Genomic DNA, 16,264 nt, shown 5'->3' with positions numbered 1-16,264 from the left:
AAGGTTGTAGACATCACTCCTCCCCCACACCTTACCACCGCAGGGCTCAACAAGCTGTAAGATGTGGACTCTGTGTAAGGAGAAGATCTTGGGGAAGCTGGACAAGAGAGGAGACGAGATGCTAGAAGAATCTGAAGCCTCTGGCATCTATAGCTGTGGGAAACATTAAACACAGCCCACTTCCTTGCCAGATTAACATAAAACCTCACACTGTTTACCACAGTTCCTAATACAGTCATGCTCCACATAATGACATTTTGGTCAATGATGGACTGTATATATGATGGTGGTCCCATCAGATTTGTACCATATAGCCGAAGTGTGTGGTAGGCTATCCCATCTAGGTTTGTATAAGTACACGCTATGATGTTCACGGGATGAAAGTGCCTAACAACGCATTTCTCAGAATTGGTCCCTGTCGTTAAGTGACGCGTAACTGTACTTGAAACATCATACTCAGATTTCAAGAAAAAAATTATAGACCTGAAAAAAGGCAAGAAGAAACTCAATTTGAAGAGACAAAGCCCACATCTGAAACAGACTAAGATATGATGCAGATTTTGGAATTATCAGAGAGTTTAAAATAACTATGACTAATATGCTAACAGCTCTCATGGAAAAAGTAGACAACATGCAAGAAGAAATGGATAATATAAGCAGAGAGATGGAAATGCAAGAAATTAGAAACACTGTAACAGAAATGAAGAATGCCTTTAATAGGTTCATCAATAAAATGGATTGGCCCTGTGTGTGTCTTTCACTGGGGTAGATATTGCATGAGGGCAGGAATTCTTTCTCTGATCCCTAGTGTATATAAATGCCCTGCATGTAAGGTTCTCAGTAAGTATCTGTTGAATGGACGAAGGAACTTTAGAAAGCACAGTTCTCCTTAACTCATTGACCGATAAAACCTGTCAGTTACTGATTATTCTGGAATGACATACTTCTATTTGTCCAGTATCTCAGCTTTCTAATGTTGATTCTACAAGTGTCCAGTTAGTCTTTGCTCTCCTATGACAATGGGAGTCATTATAACTTGAAGCAGTTCCAAAACTCCCATGTGGGAGAGGCTTAGAGGTAACAATGGGAGAGGGCCTGATGAAGGGAAAATTCATTTAGAGAAACTGGAGGGAAGCAGCAAGAATTAGGGGTGAAAAGGTATTTTGGGGCTATATTTTGAAAAGGAAAATGTCCTTTACGCTCAATGGACAAGCATACAAGGCTTTCAGCAGAATGTGATTGTATAAATTAGGATTTTTTGATGAGAAGGAGGAGGCTAGATCGAGCATGGAGAGACAGGGAGCATGTTGGTAATGTTTCCATAGCAGGATTAATTTATTTTAAAGAGAAAACACAAAGAAGTCAATGAGTTTCCATCTGGATTTTTCTGAGTTTGGAAATCTTCTCAAGTTCCTAACAGATTTTATCATAACCTTAGAGTATTTTTGAGTTAGCGAGCCTTGATAGAAAATAAAAATATGCTCTAAATATTTAAAAAATACATTTCAAGTAGTGATAGAACATTTCCTTTGTCATAAGGACAATTTATCAATCTGCATACAAATACTCAAAGTCTTGGAGAGTTTCCTCTGTTTTGTTGAGGTTTCTACCATCTGCATTTTGAATTTTGGTTATTAAGGTTGAGCAGCTTTGTGGCCTACTCAGATTGCCAACATCTGCCTCATTTATTTTTGCTTTTATTTTTCTAATATCCAGGATGAATTGAGTTTTAATGGATGGTACCAATTTTAACTTTGCCTTCTATTCAAAAATAAATATTTTTATATGAATCTAAATCTTTTCCTCTCACTCCATCCACTTGCTGGCAAGTAGGCATTTTGTAGAATGTAATTATTACAGAAGAGCAATGCTATTCTTTATTTAGCACAATTTACCTATTGGAGAGTACAGAGTACAGTTCTATAATGCATAATAATCATAATGGGCTACATAGACCCTCTTGGCTAGCTCTGTTTTTGCATAAGATTCATTTTAATTTCAGAAACACAAAAGGGATTATGTCTCTATTGGAATGTCTTGAGTAAGCCCTACAGCAGGGGAGCTGTGATGTCATTTGTTCTGTGAAAAGCATGCATTCATCTATTATGCACTGAGTCTCAAATATAAATATAAGATACTAAAGGTTCTCTTGTTAAGAAACCGGTCATATGCATTCTTCTCCCAGTTTAATAGTCAGTACACATTTTCCCATGCAAAGCATTCATTTCATAAGTAAGATCCAGCAGTTGAATGTGAAGTTGGAAGGTGATTTCAAATCATTATCCTCAACCTTCTTCTTCAGATGTCTGCCAACTATTTGTGACAATACAGGCAAGGCAGTCTGTGGTCTTCATTTTTCATTTGGATCACAAAGGTTTTGTCAAGGTTAGGCTGTAAATATAGTTACTGTGTTCAATTTCTCTAGAATTTTCTCAATTTTATTGAAATTTTTGCCATTTGGCTTCTGAATTTCAGTTATTAAGATAGAGCTTAATAAGATAAATTATTAAAACACAACAATCACATTGATAATGAGATTTGTGACATAGTATGGTATGATGTTAAAACCACTGGACAAATCAGACATTGTGGATTTGAGTTCTGAATCCATCATGCCCTAGCTGGGTAATTAGCGCAGATCACCTCTTATTTGAGCAATTCTAACTATCACTGCCCTTTAAAGGTTCACATCTATGACAACTAGTAATGATTGATGGAATTAGAGATACTTGATATGGAAAAGAGAAGATGCTTGCGAGAGACTAAAAGGATGAAAAAATATATACCAACAAATCCTTACCAAAAGAAAGCTGGCATAGGAATACTTTTATCATACAATTAAAATTTGAAGCTAAACAAGTTAACCTCCAAATATAGAAATCAGATAAATAACATTGCAAAATAAACTGACGAATTCACAACCAACATGGGAGATTTTAACACAGTTCTATCAATAACTTTTATGTCAAGCAGATAAATAACATATGACAGCATAAAAGGCTTGGAAAGCAAGACTAAAAAGTGTGATCTAATAGGTAATTTATGTATAGAGAAACCTGCAATCAACAAATAGTGACTATATATTCCATGTAAGTCACACGAACCATTTAGAAAAGATTTAAAAAATGTTTTAAAAATGGTTACACACTAGGTCACAAAGAAAGTCTAAAAATTTCAGAGAATTGATGCAGTGCAAACCAAATTTTCTGACTAAAAAGCAATTAAACTAGAAATTAACAACAACAATAATAATAATCATACAAATAAACCCATAATGGTAGCCAGCTTTTAGGATTGTCCCAAAGATCCTTGCCTTCTGGGATTCAGATTTTGTGTATTATTCTCCCATGTTGTATCATAGTTGGTCTGTGTGACCAATACAATATGACAGAGGTTATGGTATGTTTCATCTGAGGCCAGCTGGTAAAGGTCATCACAGCTACCTCCCTGTTATTTCTTTGATTTCTTGCTTTGGAGGACTAGGGAGCAGCTCTATGAGGAAATCCACATGGGAAGGAACTGAGGCCACTGCCAAAAGCTAGCGAAGAACGAGTCTCTCCAGACAACAGCTATGGAAGTGAACCATCCTGGGAGTGGATCCTCCAGCCTCAGTCAAGCCTTCAGAACACTGATCCCTGGGCAATATTTTAACTGAAACTTCAGGAGACCCTGAGACAGAACCACCCAGCCACAGCACTCCCAAATTCCTGACCTCAGAGACAAAATGAGATGATAAACAGTTGTTGCTCTAAGTCACTAAGTTTTGGGGCAATTTGTTAGGCAGCAATAATTAATTAATTAATTAAAGATAATTAATACATTTATATACTTGGAAAATTAACATTTTAGTCCTCAATAATTCTTTGGCTGTATTCTTTTTTTACTTATTTTTTGGATATTTTCAAAATTACACTAAAGTAACGAGAAGGATACAACGTATTTCCATATAACCACTGGCCATATTTTTAGTTGAATATTTTATTCAATCTAGGTTCATCTTTCTTGCCTCAGTATTTTTAAAAAATATTGCTCTTGATAATTTTTAAAAAATATTTTACAAAGCAACAAATTATTATAAGGCAATATTTATAAGGAAAAACACTAAAGACATATTATTTAACCACAAATACTGACGTATTTCTCTTTAACAGATAAGGAACTAAAGAAAATAAGACCACAAAACCATTACCAGATACAATAAAGTTATCAATAATTCCTTAATATGAAATCCAGCTGATATTCAAATTTCTTGAATTATCTACAAAATAACAAATCTAAGATTTGTGTGAATGGATATTGAAACAAGGTCTACAACACTGCATTTTGCTAATATGTCGCCTAAATGCCTTTACATTGGAAGAGTTTTCCTCCCTGCCAACCCTTTTTTCCCTTCTGTTTGCTTGTTGAAGAAACTGAATTCTTTTTTTTTGTTTTTTGAGGAAGATTAGCCCTGAGCTAACATCTGCCACCAATCCTTCTCTTTTCACTGAAGAAGGCTGGCCCTGAGCTATCATCTGTGCCCATCTTCCTCTACTTTATATGTGGGTCACCTGCCACAGCATGGCTTGATGAGCAGTATGTAGGTCTGTGCCTGGGATCCGAACAGGAGAACCTTGGGCCATTGAAGTGGAGGGCATGAACTTAAATGCTACGCCACTGGGCTGGCCCCAGAAACTGAATTCTTTTCAGTCAGAATGTCCAATATCTGTATTTGGCTGGTTGCTTTCTTGTCAGGTCGTTGCCCTATTTCTATGTCCTTTATATTTCCTATCAGCTAGTGTTTATATCTTGAGACTTAAGATTCCAGTCCAGTGTGTGTGTGTCTATGTGTGTGAGAGAAAGAGAAAGAGAGAGAGCTAATTAGTGATTGTGTACACTTTCTATAGCATCATGTCAGTGGGACTATAAGAACATGTGGCTCACATTGAGTGAGCTTAAGATTGGTCCATGGATTCAGGTATCCATCAAGTATACAGTTAACAAGTCCGTCTTTTACCAAGTTTCCAAACAAATATTCAACTAACGGTTTTGGCGTCTTTGGGTAATAACTGCCTAGATTTGTTTTGCATTAGGAATAGCAAAATGGTAAGTTTCTATCATTTATTTTGCGTTTATTAGCTGGAGCTTGATTTAAAAAATCTCCTTTACTAACTGTTTGTTTACCCTACAGTAAATTTTTTTCAGAAAAGTAGGATAAATATTAATGAAGTATTTTGGTTATTTACCATTTTTTCAAATAATTATAAGTGACCAATGGGTATCTTTTCTTTTTTGGGGTATCATTTTGAACTCATGAATTTTTCCATGTTGGTTTTTTTGTATCCATCGCAGTCATATTCTTTTTGAGATTCGAAATGTTCTCTCTTTGGCCACTGGAAGCCTGTTCAGATAGGGTATAATTTTTGTTTACATAATCCCAATATTTATTACTGTCCCTGTTTTTGGGCACAATTGATGTTCTAAGCTTATTTATACATGTCCTTCCCCAGGCCTGGAATCATCATTTCTCCACGAAACCCTGGGCCCTAAGGGTTTTTGTACTTTTACTTCTCTTTGGTAGAAAGTATGTATGTAAGCCCAATTTTTAACATACAGATATTAAAATTAATTTCATTAATAAAGTCAGTCAAATGAGAACAAATTCACACATGCAGAAACAGTACAAACCATCTCTCTCTTATTTTTGTTTCCCTACCTCAGAACTACCTGGCAGTTGAAGCCGTGGTGTTCTCCAGGTAACTTTTCCAAATATATCACACAGACATAATGGCCCATCTGTATGTAATTATCACCTGCAGGTCCACAATCTTCTTGATAAGAGCACCAGTACAATTCTTAAAATTTTTAAATTATCTTGGTACCATCTTTTAATCTTTTACTTAAAAAATTGCATTTTATTATTTCCCATGCACATGGAAATCTTACTTATTTTTGTCAGTTCTTTGTAGTTTGAGGACCGATTTTTACTGGAGATTAAAAAATGAAGTGTATACATATTTTGTGTAACTTACTAAAAAGCTGACTTCCCACACATTTTCAGGATAGCTCTTCCTTCTACTAAAATAAAAACTTAGTCAATGGCAATTTAAATGCATATTTTTCTACCTTGTTCATAGGACCTTATACAACTGATTGGCTCTTTTCTTGCTCAGAATTAAGGATTGTTGAAGCTTGCGTAACAAGTACTGAGTTCTTCATAATTCATTTCCTGTTACTTGCTTATGCAATGAAGCATAATTTGCGGTCTATTACTTCACAGGACGTATAACTTCATTGCTGGTACCAAGAAAAGAACAAAGATGAGTCAGGAGTGTGAAAAGCATTTGCCAGGTAATGAAAAAGTAAATCAACTTACATTTCTTGCAGATTGGTAAGTAGGAAGTTTTTACTAATGAGTGCTATAATTCTGACAAGGCAGTGTTTATTTACAGAGTTCCCTCCCAAGAAATATAATCATGGAGGGTAATCATTATACACTGAGATTGGGTTTCAGGTAAATAAAATCTGTACTGAATTACTTCCATAAGAATTAATACAAAATATCTAGATATGCTTTCAAATTTCCATGTCTCAATCATTTTAAATCCACTAACACTTTTGACAAACCCATTAATTAATATTTGAAATGCACCATGTAGAGTCATTTAAAAATTAATGAATCATTCTTACCTTAAAAATATTCACACTGGCTTTGATTAAAGAATGACTGAACTAAGAGAAGCTGTTGAACAAAGCCATAGCCATTTAAAAGTGTTCCCACGCAGAGTGAGTTGGTTGGGGTGGCCCAAGATCATCCATATTAACCTTCATTCCCCTCTTAGTATTTGGGAGATTGAAGGTCAAGCAGCTGCAATGTGTTGAAGGCCTGAATATCATTTTTCCCTTTCATCCTTACTTGAGTCACTAACGTAGTAAGAGAGTATCAACTACTTCATAGTATTACTTTGAACATCCGGCAAGTCACAAAACTGAAAATTGTTTATGGCGTACCAATGGGGTTACTGTGAAATACAGGAAATCTGCTCAGTTTTCATGGGGACATAAGTGGCAACGAATATATAAAGAATCATTATAATTAGGAGTAAAAAAGGAGACACAGCTAGAGATTTGATAGAGATTAAATAGATATTGTTAATAACTTTATGCCAATGAATTTGAAATCTTACATAAAATGAAAATATTCCTAGAAAAATATAAACATAAATATAAAGTTACAAAAATATTCAACAAGAAACAGAAAACATGCCTAGTCCTACAATCATTCACGTATTTTCATCCACAGGTAAATCTCTCAGCACAAGAAAACCCCAGGCTCAGATGGGTTTATAGGCAAACTGTCCCATTCAAAGAAGAGATTGTTTCTTTCACATACTAAAAGAGAAGTTGTATTCACCAACTCATTTTCTGAGTTGAATACAATCCTGATATCAAAACCAGATAAAAAGGGTGAAATAAAGAACAAGAGAATTAGGACAATATTATTCATGAACTTAGCTGCAATTATCCTAACTGAATATTCAAAATATAAATTAGAATCATTAGAAATCTATTTATAAAATGCATCACATTCATAGATAAAAGTAGAAAAAAAATAATCATCTCAAAGATGCTGAGAAATAATTCAGCGCAATCAAAAAACATATTAAAAACCCTCAGCAAACTAGAAATGGAAGGAAGCTTTCTTAATCTAATAAAAGTGACCTAATAAATTTATAGTAAACATCATACTCAATAGTGAAACACTTAAAGCATTCCCTTAGAAATCGGTTAAACTCAAGGTAATCTCTCCTATAAAAATAGATAGAGCAACCAGTATAGGCAACTTTTAAAAGAGAACAAACTCTCATGGAAATAAGGATGAACTATTGCTTTGAACTCTAGAGTACCAGCCCACAGAGCCAAATCATAGCCTCAAGATCTACAAGGAAAGAGTCAATGTGCAAGGGGCAGAAGACAGATTTCTGTCTATCTTCTTGTCTATCAAGAGGTTCTAAATTCTGAAGAACATAGAACTCTGCAACAAGCTCTCATCCCAAAGTAAGATACCTCACTGGGACAGGTAGACTCAGCTGGCAGATCTGAAAACCATGGCCAAAACTAGATTGGGCTTTTCACTTGGTAACCTGTCAATGAGTGCAAGGGACTGTGGCAATACCTAAGGCAGTTGGGTTGGGCTAGAAGCTCAGAGATTTCCAAACTTCTCTGTACCCCAGGGAGAGAAGCCCAAGGCGACCTGGTCTGCATGCTGATCTATATGACCCTATTCATATCTAAAGTTATACAACCACACAATAACCAGATCCCAGCTGCACTGATACCATTTAATGAATTTTTACATCAATTTTCCTTTGTCTAGTAAAAATAAGTCATGTACCCATGCCTTATAAATTTCACCCTAACCCTCAACACTTTGCAGCTCTTCACTGCCAATGGGTCATGTCCCCATGCCTCCAGCCCTTCATTGCCCATGGGTCCTGTCCCCATGCTATTCGCTGAATAAATGAGCACTACTACCAGACCTTGAGAGTCCAAGAAATCTTTCTTTTGACTCTTTGGCTTGCCAAGCCCACATCAAAAGGAGAGTATCCTGCACTGATGAGAAACTCATGGGAATAGAAAGAGAATTATTCAGGACATATACTCTGGGAGTAAAGATGAGAGCAGGCCCAAATACTAGTGGAGGACAAAACAGAAAGTACTCAAAAGGTGGTGTGGGGTATCAGAATTTGCCACCCCAAAATGTGTCTCTTTGACTTATTTCCAAGAACAAAAGAGTCTGAAAGAAGCTTTTACCTTACCCCTAACTGCCTAAAAGAATTTAAGATAGAAGGCCTGTTCCAGGAAGGAGCTAATCCCATAAGATAACCACAGTATATTATAAACTAGGTGTAACAAGGGCTTTTAAATCAAAGTCCTCTCCATCTCTCATTGTCTCTACCAGGCATGGTCAACATTTGTTTACCAAACATTTGCTTTTCCATCCCCACCTCAATTGCCTTGCTCCCCCTTGAAGTCCCAAACTACTATCCTCAACATCCTCCATTGTCTTTAGTTGAAGATGGTATTTAAGACGGTGGCTTCAGCCAATCTGGTGAGTTACTCCGTTTTCCTGGATTTCTCCCATGTGTACATGTTATTAAACTTCGTTTGATTTTCTCCTGCTGTTCTATCTCTTGTTAATTTAATTCTTAGACCAGCCAGAAGGATCTAGAGGGTAGAGGAATTTTCCTCCTTCCCTACAGTAGCTAGACATAGAGGTCAAATTTTTAATAATTAATCATAACAGCACAATGGAAGTCCTAGAACCCTCAAGCTAGAAAAGTTGTTCTGGTCCATACATACCCTCAACCCTCCATAAACTACAGGAGAACTCATTTCACCTAAACATACAAATAAAGAAAGGATTGCAGTTAAATCTCGATATGAATATATAATTTTTTGAAAAGGATAAAGACAACCTGAAATGTCTGCATACAGAAAATGAGGATATATCAAAAAATATATATCCACAAAGCACCAGAAAACAGTAATCTAGTGATATGAAAAGAGTTAGAGGAAATTTAGAAGATGACAAGTGCTATGAAACACATACACATGTAATATATTTCACAACAAAAATTATGAATATCAAAGTAAATGTTAATGTGGATTTCCTAAGAACATGATTTGAAAAGTGGAATTGATTATGGGCTTCTCTTCCAAAATATTTAGTATTCCTCTATTGCACTTTTAACTTGTAAAATAAAGACTATTTGCTCTTTCTCTTTTTTCCCCCATCACCTTTATTGAGTGGTAAAACACAGGATGCTAGAATTTGGTGGAGGTAGAAGAATCCTTCCTAAAAGTCTTGTTCATGCTTCAACTTTTAAATTTTTTAAAAGTGTTTCCTAAGTTTTAGAATCTTTTCTTCATGTCTCTCATTCTTGCTTCCCTTTTCTTTGTTCTCACCAATGCTGTTTTTTATATCCTTCTTGGGTTTCCAATAACAGCAATAACATAATTAAGCATAACTGAGCAAATGATTTGAAATGTAAAATTGCAAAATATTTTGTTTGATGTAATAACTATGCCCATCTTCCCCCTGAGGACAAAAAGTCCTTCTTGGATTAATGTCAGCAGTTCTATGAACTTTCCTTTAGGGTATACATTTCACTGGCTTCTTTTGGAATTAACATTTGTGTGATACCAAAGGTGAGCTCAGAACAAAATACAGGGCATATTTTATGAAATGCAGGTCAAATTTTGTGCCTGTATTGTTAAAAGATATTCTTTTATTTTTGATTTTTAGGGGTTTCCTTTGTTTGAGTTTGGATTTGAGCCTTTCAACAGATATCTGAATTGCAAATATTTCCTCTCAGTCTATGGCTTGCATTTTCAATCTCTTCATAGATAACTTTTGATGAGCATAAATTTTTACTTTTGCTGAACTCCAATTTATGAATTTTTTAATGATTGATGTGTTTTGTGTCCCATCGCGGGAAACTTTGCCTATCCCAAGATCATAAATATATACTACTGTTTTCGTCCAGAGCAGGGGACATAAAGTCTTTTATATAAAGGGCTAGATAGTATGTTTTAGGCTTTGTGAGCCTTATGATCTTTGTTGTAAATACTCAACTCTGTCATTATAGCATGAGTACAACTATAGACAATACTTAAAGAGTGAGTGTGAGCCTGATTGTGTTCCAATAAAACTTCGTTTACAAAACAGACATAGAGACTTTCTGTTCCGGGACAAGATGGCATAGACTCAATTTTCCCTGTTCCCTTCCTCTAATTACAACTAAATACCCTGACAATCATTCAGCAGACAATCAGAAAAGGACACTGAAGGGGAAAAGAATATAGACTAGACAGGGAATTCAGGACCTGAAGCAGGATACCACTTTGAATTCCTTGAGTTTCCTTTTTATCTCTCATTTGCCCCTGATTGGGCAGCAGAAGGACCTGCAACCCAGAGTGCCAACAGGAATAGACAAAACACACACATACACACACACACACACAAGAAAAGCCTGCTTTCTTTAGTCAAGAGGTGGTGAGAGGAAGCTCAGCAGGGACTTACCCAGAGGCAGTGACAAAGCGCCAGCAGAGGCAGGGATGTGGGCCAATCCATTCCCGGCCCACCCCCTGACGGCAGCAATGGCAGCCAAGGAACTCTGGCAAACTGACCCCTTCCCATGTCACTCTAGGTGGCAGCGGGAGGTCTCCCTGGCCCATAGGCAACACCAGTAAGCCCTGTGTCTAGGGCATCTCTGCCCAGTGGCAGAAGATGAACTCTATCTTCCAACTCTCAGCTACCCAGACCCAGCTGGTGGGAAGGTGGTGGGTATGGCTGTAAAAGGGTAAAATAAGGAATCCTTGTTGTGATGGAACTATCCTGTAATTGGACTGTGTTGCTAGATACACAAACCTACATGTCATCAAATCGCACAAGGCAATACACACACACATAAATGAGTACAAGTGAACCTGGAGAAATCTGACCAAGATCGGTGCATTCTATTCATTCTGGTTGTGACATTGGCTATTATGAATGATGGTACAATGATGAATATCCATGTACAAGTTTCTGTACGAATATGAAACAAGGTATGAGGATTCCAATATCTCCACTTCCTTGCCAACACTTGTTCTTATCCATCTTTTTGATTATAGCCATCCTAGTGAGTACAAAGTGATATCTTATTGTGTTTTATTTTAGATTTATATTTTCCTAATGTCTAATGATGTTGAGCTTTTTACTTCTGTAGTTCTTATACATTTGTTTATTTTCTTTGCAGAAACGTCTATTCAAATACTTTGCCCATTTTTTGATTTGGTTGTTTTCATTTTTGAATTTTAAAAGTTCTAGACACTATTGTTATATGACATACATAATTTACAAATATTATCCCCCATTCTGTAGGGTGTCGCTTGCTTTACTGATAGTGTATTTTGAAGGAAACAGGTTTTTAATTTTGATTAAGTTCAATTTATCTATTTTTTAAAATTTGGTTCCTGCTGATTTGGTATCGTCTCTAAGAAGTCTGCCTAATAGAAAGTCAAAAAGATTCAAGCCTATGTTTTCTCCTAAGTAGTTATAATTTTAGTTCTTACATTTAGATTTTTGAACCATTTTGACTTAATTTTGTCTTAATTTCAGACAAATATGGTCTGAAGTAGGAGTCAAACTTCATTTTTTGCACGTGGATATTCAGTTCTCCCAGAACCGTTTTTGAAAAAGATTATTCCTTCTGCTATTGATTCATCATGAGCATTGTTGAAACTCATTGATCATAAAACTAAGAGTTTTTCTGGACTTTCAGGTCTATTCCATTGATCTATATGTCTATCCTTATGACAGTACCATACAGTCTTGATCACTGTAGCTTTGTTGTGAGTTTTAAAATCAGGAAGTGTGAGTACTCTAGCGTTGATCTTCTCTTTCAGGGTTGTTTTGGCTATTCCAAATTCCTTGAATTACCATGTGGATTTTAGGATCAGCTTGCCCATCTCTGGAGAAAAGGTAGCTTGGATTTTGATAGGGATTGCACTGAATCTGCAGATCAATTTGGGCAGTATCACCATCTTAGTAATGTCAAGCTTTCCAATTCATGAACAAGATATGCTTCTCCATTTATTTAGGTCTTCTTTAATTTCTTTCAACTATGTTTTGTAGTTTTCAGAACACAAATCTTGTACATCTTTTGTTAAATTTATTCCTATGTATTTTATTCTTTTTGATATAATTGTAAATGAAATTTTCTTAATCTCAGTTTCAGATTTTTAATTTTTATATACACACATATAATTAATTTTTGTATGTTGATCTTAAGTCATTTATTAGTTCAATTTTTTTTTCATGAATTCCTTAGGATATCCTATAAACAAAATCATGCCACCTGCAGATAGACAAAGCTTTAGTTCTTCCTTTCCAATCTGGAAGCTTTTCATTTCTTTTTCTTGCATAATTGCCCTGATTAGGATCTCCAGTAAAATATTAAGTTGAAATGGTGAGAGCAGACATTGTTTCGTTCCTACTCTTAAGGGAAAGATTTCAGTGTTTCACAATTAAGTATGATATTAGCTGTGGGTTTTAAATAAAATGTCCTTTATCAAGGTAAGGAAGTTTTCTTCTATTCCTGCTTGCTGAGTGTTCTTGTTCCATGAAAGTGTCTGTAGTATTTGTTTCTACTATATATGAATCCACGGCTACTTCAAAATAAAAAGATTAAAAGATAAAAACACACAGGTGGCAGGCCAGATTGGCCTTTGGCTTACTGTTTGCTGATTCCTGTTCTAGAAGTACTCCTGCTGTAAAAGCTTCCACTTTTATGTCTATGAACCATCTCAAAAATTTGTTTCATGAATTTTAATGAATTGTATGAGGTAAAGGGTCAAGATTTTTTTTAAAATACAGCATAATTTCTTTGTACCTTATATTAAAAACTTTCCTTTCAAAAGAAGATATAAAAATGACCACATAAAAATATCACTTAAAAATTTGTCCCACGTAACTAGACATGATGAAAATGCAAATTAAAACTACCACCATGAGTCAGTGCCACTTATTTCCCAGAATAGATAAAATTAAAAATGTTAATGTGGGTATGGGGTGAGTGCATACTTTGTATGAATGTAAAATGGCATTGAAAAAAAGAGTTTGACAGTTTCAAACAACATTAAACACATCAAATTCTTGTCCTACCAGTTCTTCTCCAAGGTACATACTCAAGGGAAATGAGTAAACATGTCCACTAAAAGACTTATATGAAAATATCCATAGTTACACAGACTGAACACAACCTAAATGCCCTTCAATAGGAGAACGGATAAGCATGTTTTAATGTATTCGTACAACGGAATACTCAGTGGCAATAAAAAAGAAGAACTTTTTTGTATGTGTATGACATACATACTATATGTATGACATAAACATTTTGTGTATATGCAAGACAACATATGCATATATGTATGACATATATAACAATGTGGATGAATCTTAAAAACATTATGCTGACTGAAAGAAGGCAGACATAAAAAGCACACAGTATATGTCTCCACTTATAAGAAATTCAAGAAAAAGTGAAACTATAGCGGTTATCTTTGAAGGGATTGCTATTGACCAAAGAAGGGTAGAAAAGCACCTTCTAGTGTTATGGAAATGTGCTATATGTTTATCTGGATGATAGTTTAATGGACATATACTTATGCACAACATTATCAAGCTTTATACTTAATATATACTTTGTGCACTTTACTGAACGTAAATTGTACCTTAACAAAAAATGGCATAAATGGAGCAAGAGTAGTGGGAGCATCATTGAAAGGCTGTCACTCTGACAAAACAACAAGTGAAAAATACCTGGTATTTTGTTTTACTTTCTAGAAGAAGGAATTGTCTTATACTGAAATTTGCATGACTAGTTCACTTATTCATTAATTCATTTAACAAACATTTACTTAGCAAGCTCTACCTGGCAAAGTAAGTTTTTACTATCAATGCAAACATTTAAAACAAATCGTCCATTTGAAAAATTCCGAGCATTAAGGACTTTTTGTATTAACTCATTCTAAAATCATTGTTTTACAGTTTATCACTTTTCCTATATTTTAATAGTTTAGTAAATACTTTTGTTAAATTTTCTTAACACATATTCCAGATTTAAGGACTATAACATCCCTAAGGTTTCCAGTTCCAACCTGTCATTATGTGTTTTTATTAATAACTTGATTAGTTTGCCATTGCTTCTCATTTCTTTTTCCTCCAGTTTCTTCATTTCCCCACTTTTAGCCTTGAGACACTGATCCTCTCTCTTTCTGGCCCAGTGTCATTTATTCTTCCATTTCTATCTCACCATCTTTATGACTTTGTACATTCTTGGACTTCTCATCTTTGCTATTTCATAAAAACTAGATTCACACACACGCACAGAAATGTAAATTAAAATTGACACAGAAAAACACAGGATCAAATCTAGCCATTTTTTCTCAAGTTGTTTATAACACTTTTATATTGTCAGTAAAATTTTAAAAATAACCTTGTTTAAAAATAGAGAATCTATTTAGCAGGAAAAGACAGATGGAACCATCTTTTCCTTTTGGTCTTAACTATTTTTTCCTTGGTTGTTTTATTTGATTGATCTGTCTATAGTTGAGACCAGAAGACAAAATATATGATTCATCTCCAGTCTGAAGCCTCATTTGAATGGCACTTTATTTACATTAGCATTCCTAATTACTTAATGACCAATCAGATATGGTTCATTGCTAGTAAGTGTAGAAGCATGTTGTCTGAAGGATGTAGTTTAATTAGTATACTCCTAAAAACATGTCCCTCATGACCATTGGATGTAATCATTATTTTATGTATTTAACTGTGAAATTCATATTTACTCAGCAGGCTAGAGAACAGCCTTTTAGTTCTCAAAGCTGTTTAATAGAGCATAGTTATATTTTTAAAGGAGCCTGCAAAATCTTAACAAAAGCAGATTACTCTTTAAATTAGCCGTTATTCTAATAAAGTAGTTATTGGACCTAAATACTAATATTATATCCATAAAACAGGAATGAAGAAATAAGTATATCAAGGAACTTATTGTAATTCTGCCCTTAATAACGTGGATAGATGAGGTTCACATTCTTCTAACCACGGAGATTATTTAGGTATTTTTACTCTTGATTAATGATTTTGAAAATGATCTCCTTTCAAGGGTAAGCAGTGCTTTCTATTTTTCCTCCTATTGCTTATTCATTAAACAACAACCAGTTAGACATTTTTTATTTCTGGAAAATACAGTGTGCAAAAACCTAAGCTTACAGCCTCGGTGGGAGAGCTCAATGGTTCTTCTTCCAAATAACATCTTTTCCTAATGGTTATGACTTCCGTGGATTATCAATTATACTTCTCAAAAGGTCAATATTTCTTAACATGAGGGATGTCCCTTAATATATATATTTTTTTCAAGAAAATTAGTTTGCAAGGATTTGAAACAACCAATAATAGATTATACTACAAGCAATAACCATCGGGTAGAACTTTCTAGTGTGCCTTCATGAGCTCACCGATCGATCATTCGTTGTCCATGGTTCTGCCTAGAGTGTGAGTCATACAGGTCCCTCCAGGCTACTTCATCTGCTTTATATTTAGGAATTAGTCAATACTTCAACAATTGAGTCTAACATTCTGATTGTTTCTTATTCCCTGGAAGATGTTTTCTCAGTCAATCTCTTCATACACTGTTTCAGGGATACACAGACAACATCTTCATGTCTGTCTCCC

The sequence above is a fragment of the Equus quagga genome, chromosome 5 (assembly GCF_021613505.1).
Source record: "Equus quagga isolate Etosha38 chromosome 5, UCLA_HA_Equagga_1.0, whole genome shotgun sequence".
Classification (NCBI taxonomy): Eukaryota; Metazoa; Chordata; class Mammalia; order Perissodactyla; family Equidae; genus Equus; species Equus quagga.
The sequence above is the reverse complement of the archived record's forward strand: the minus strand, read 5'-3'. Positions refer to the sequence as shown.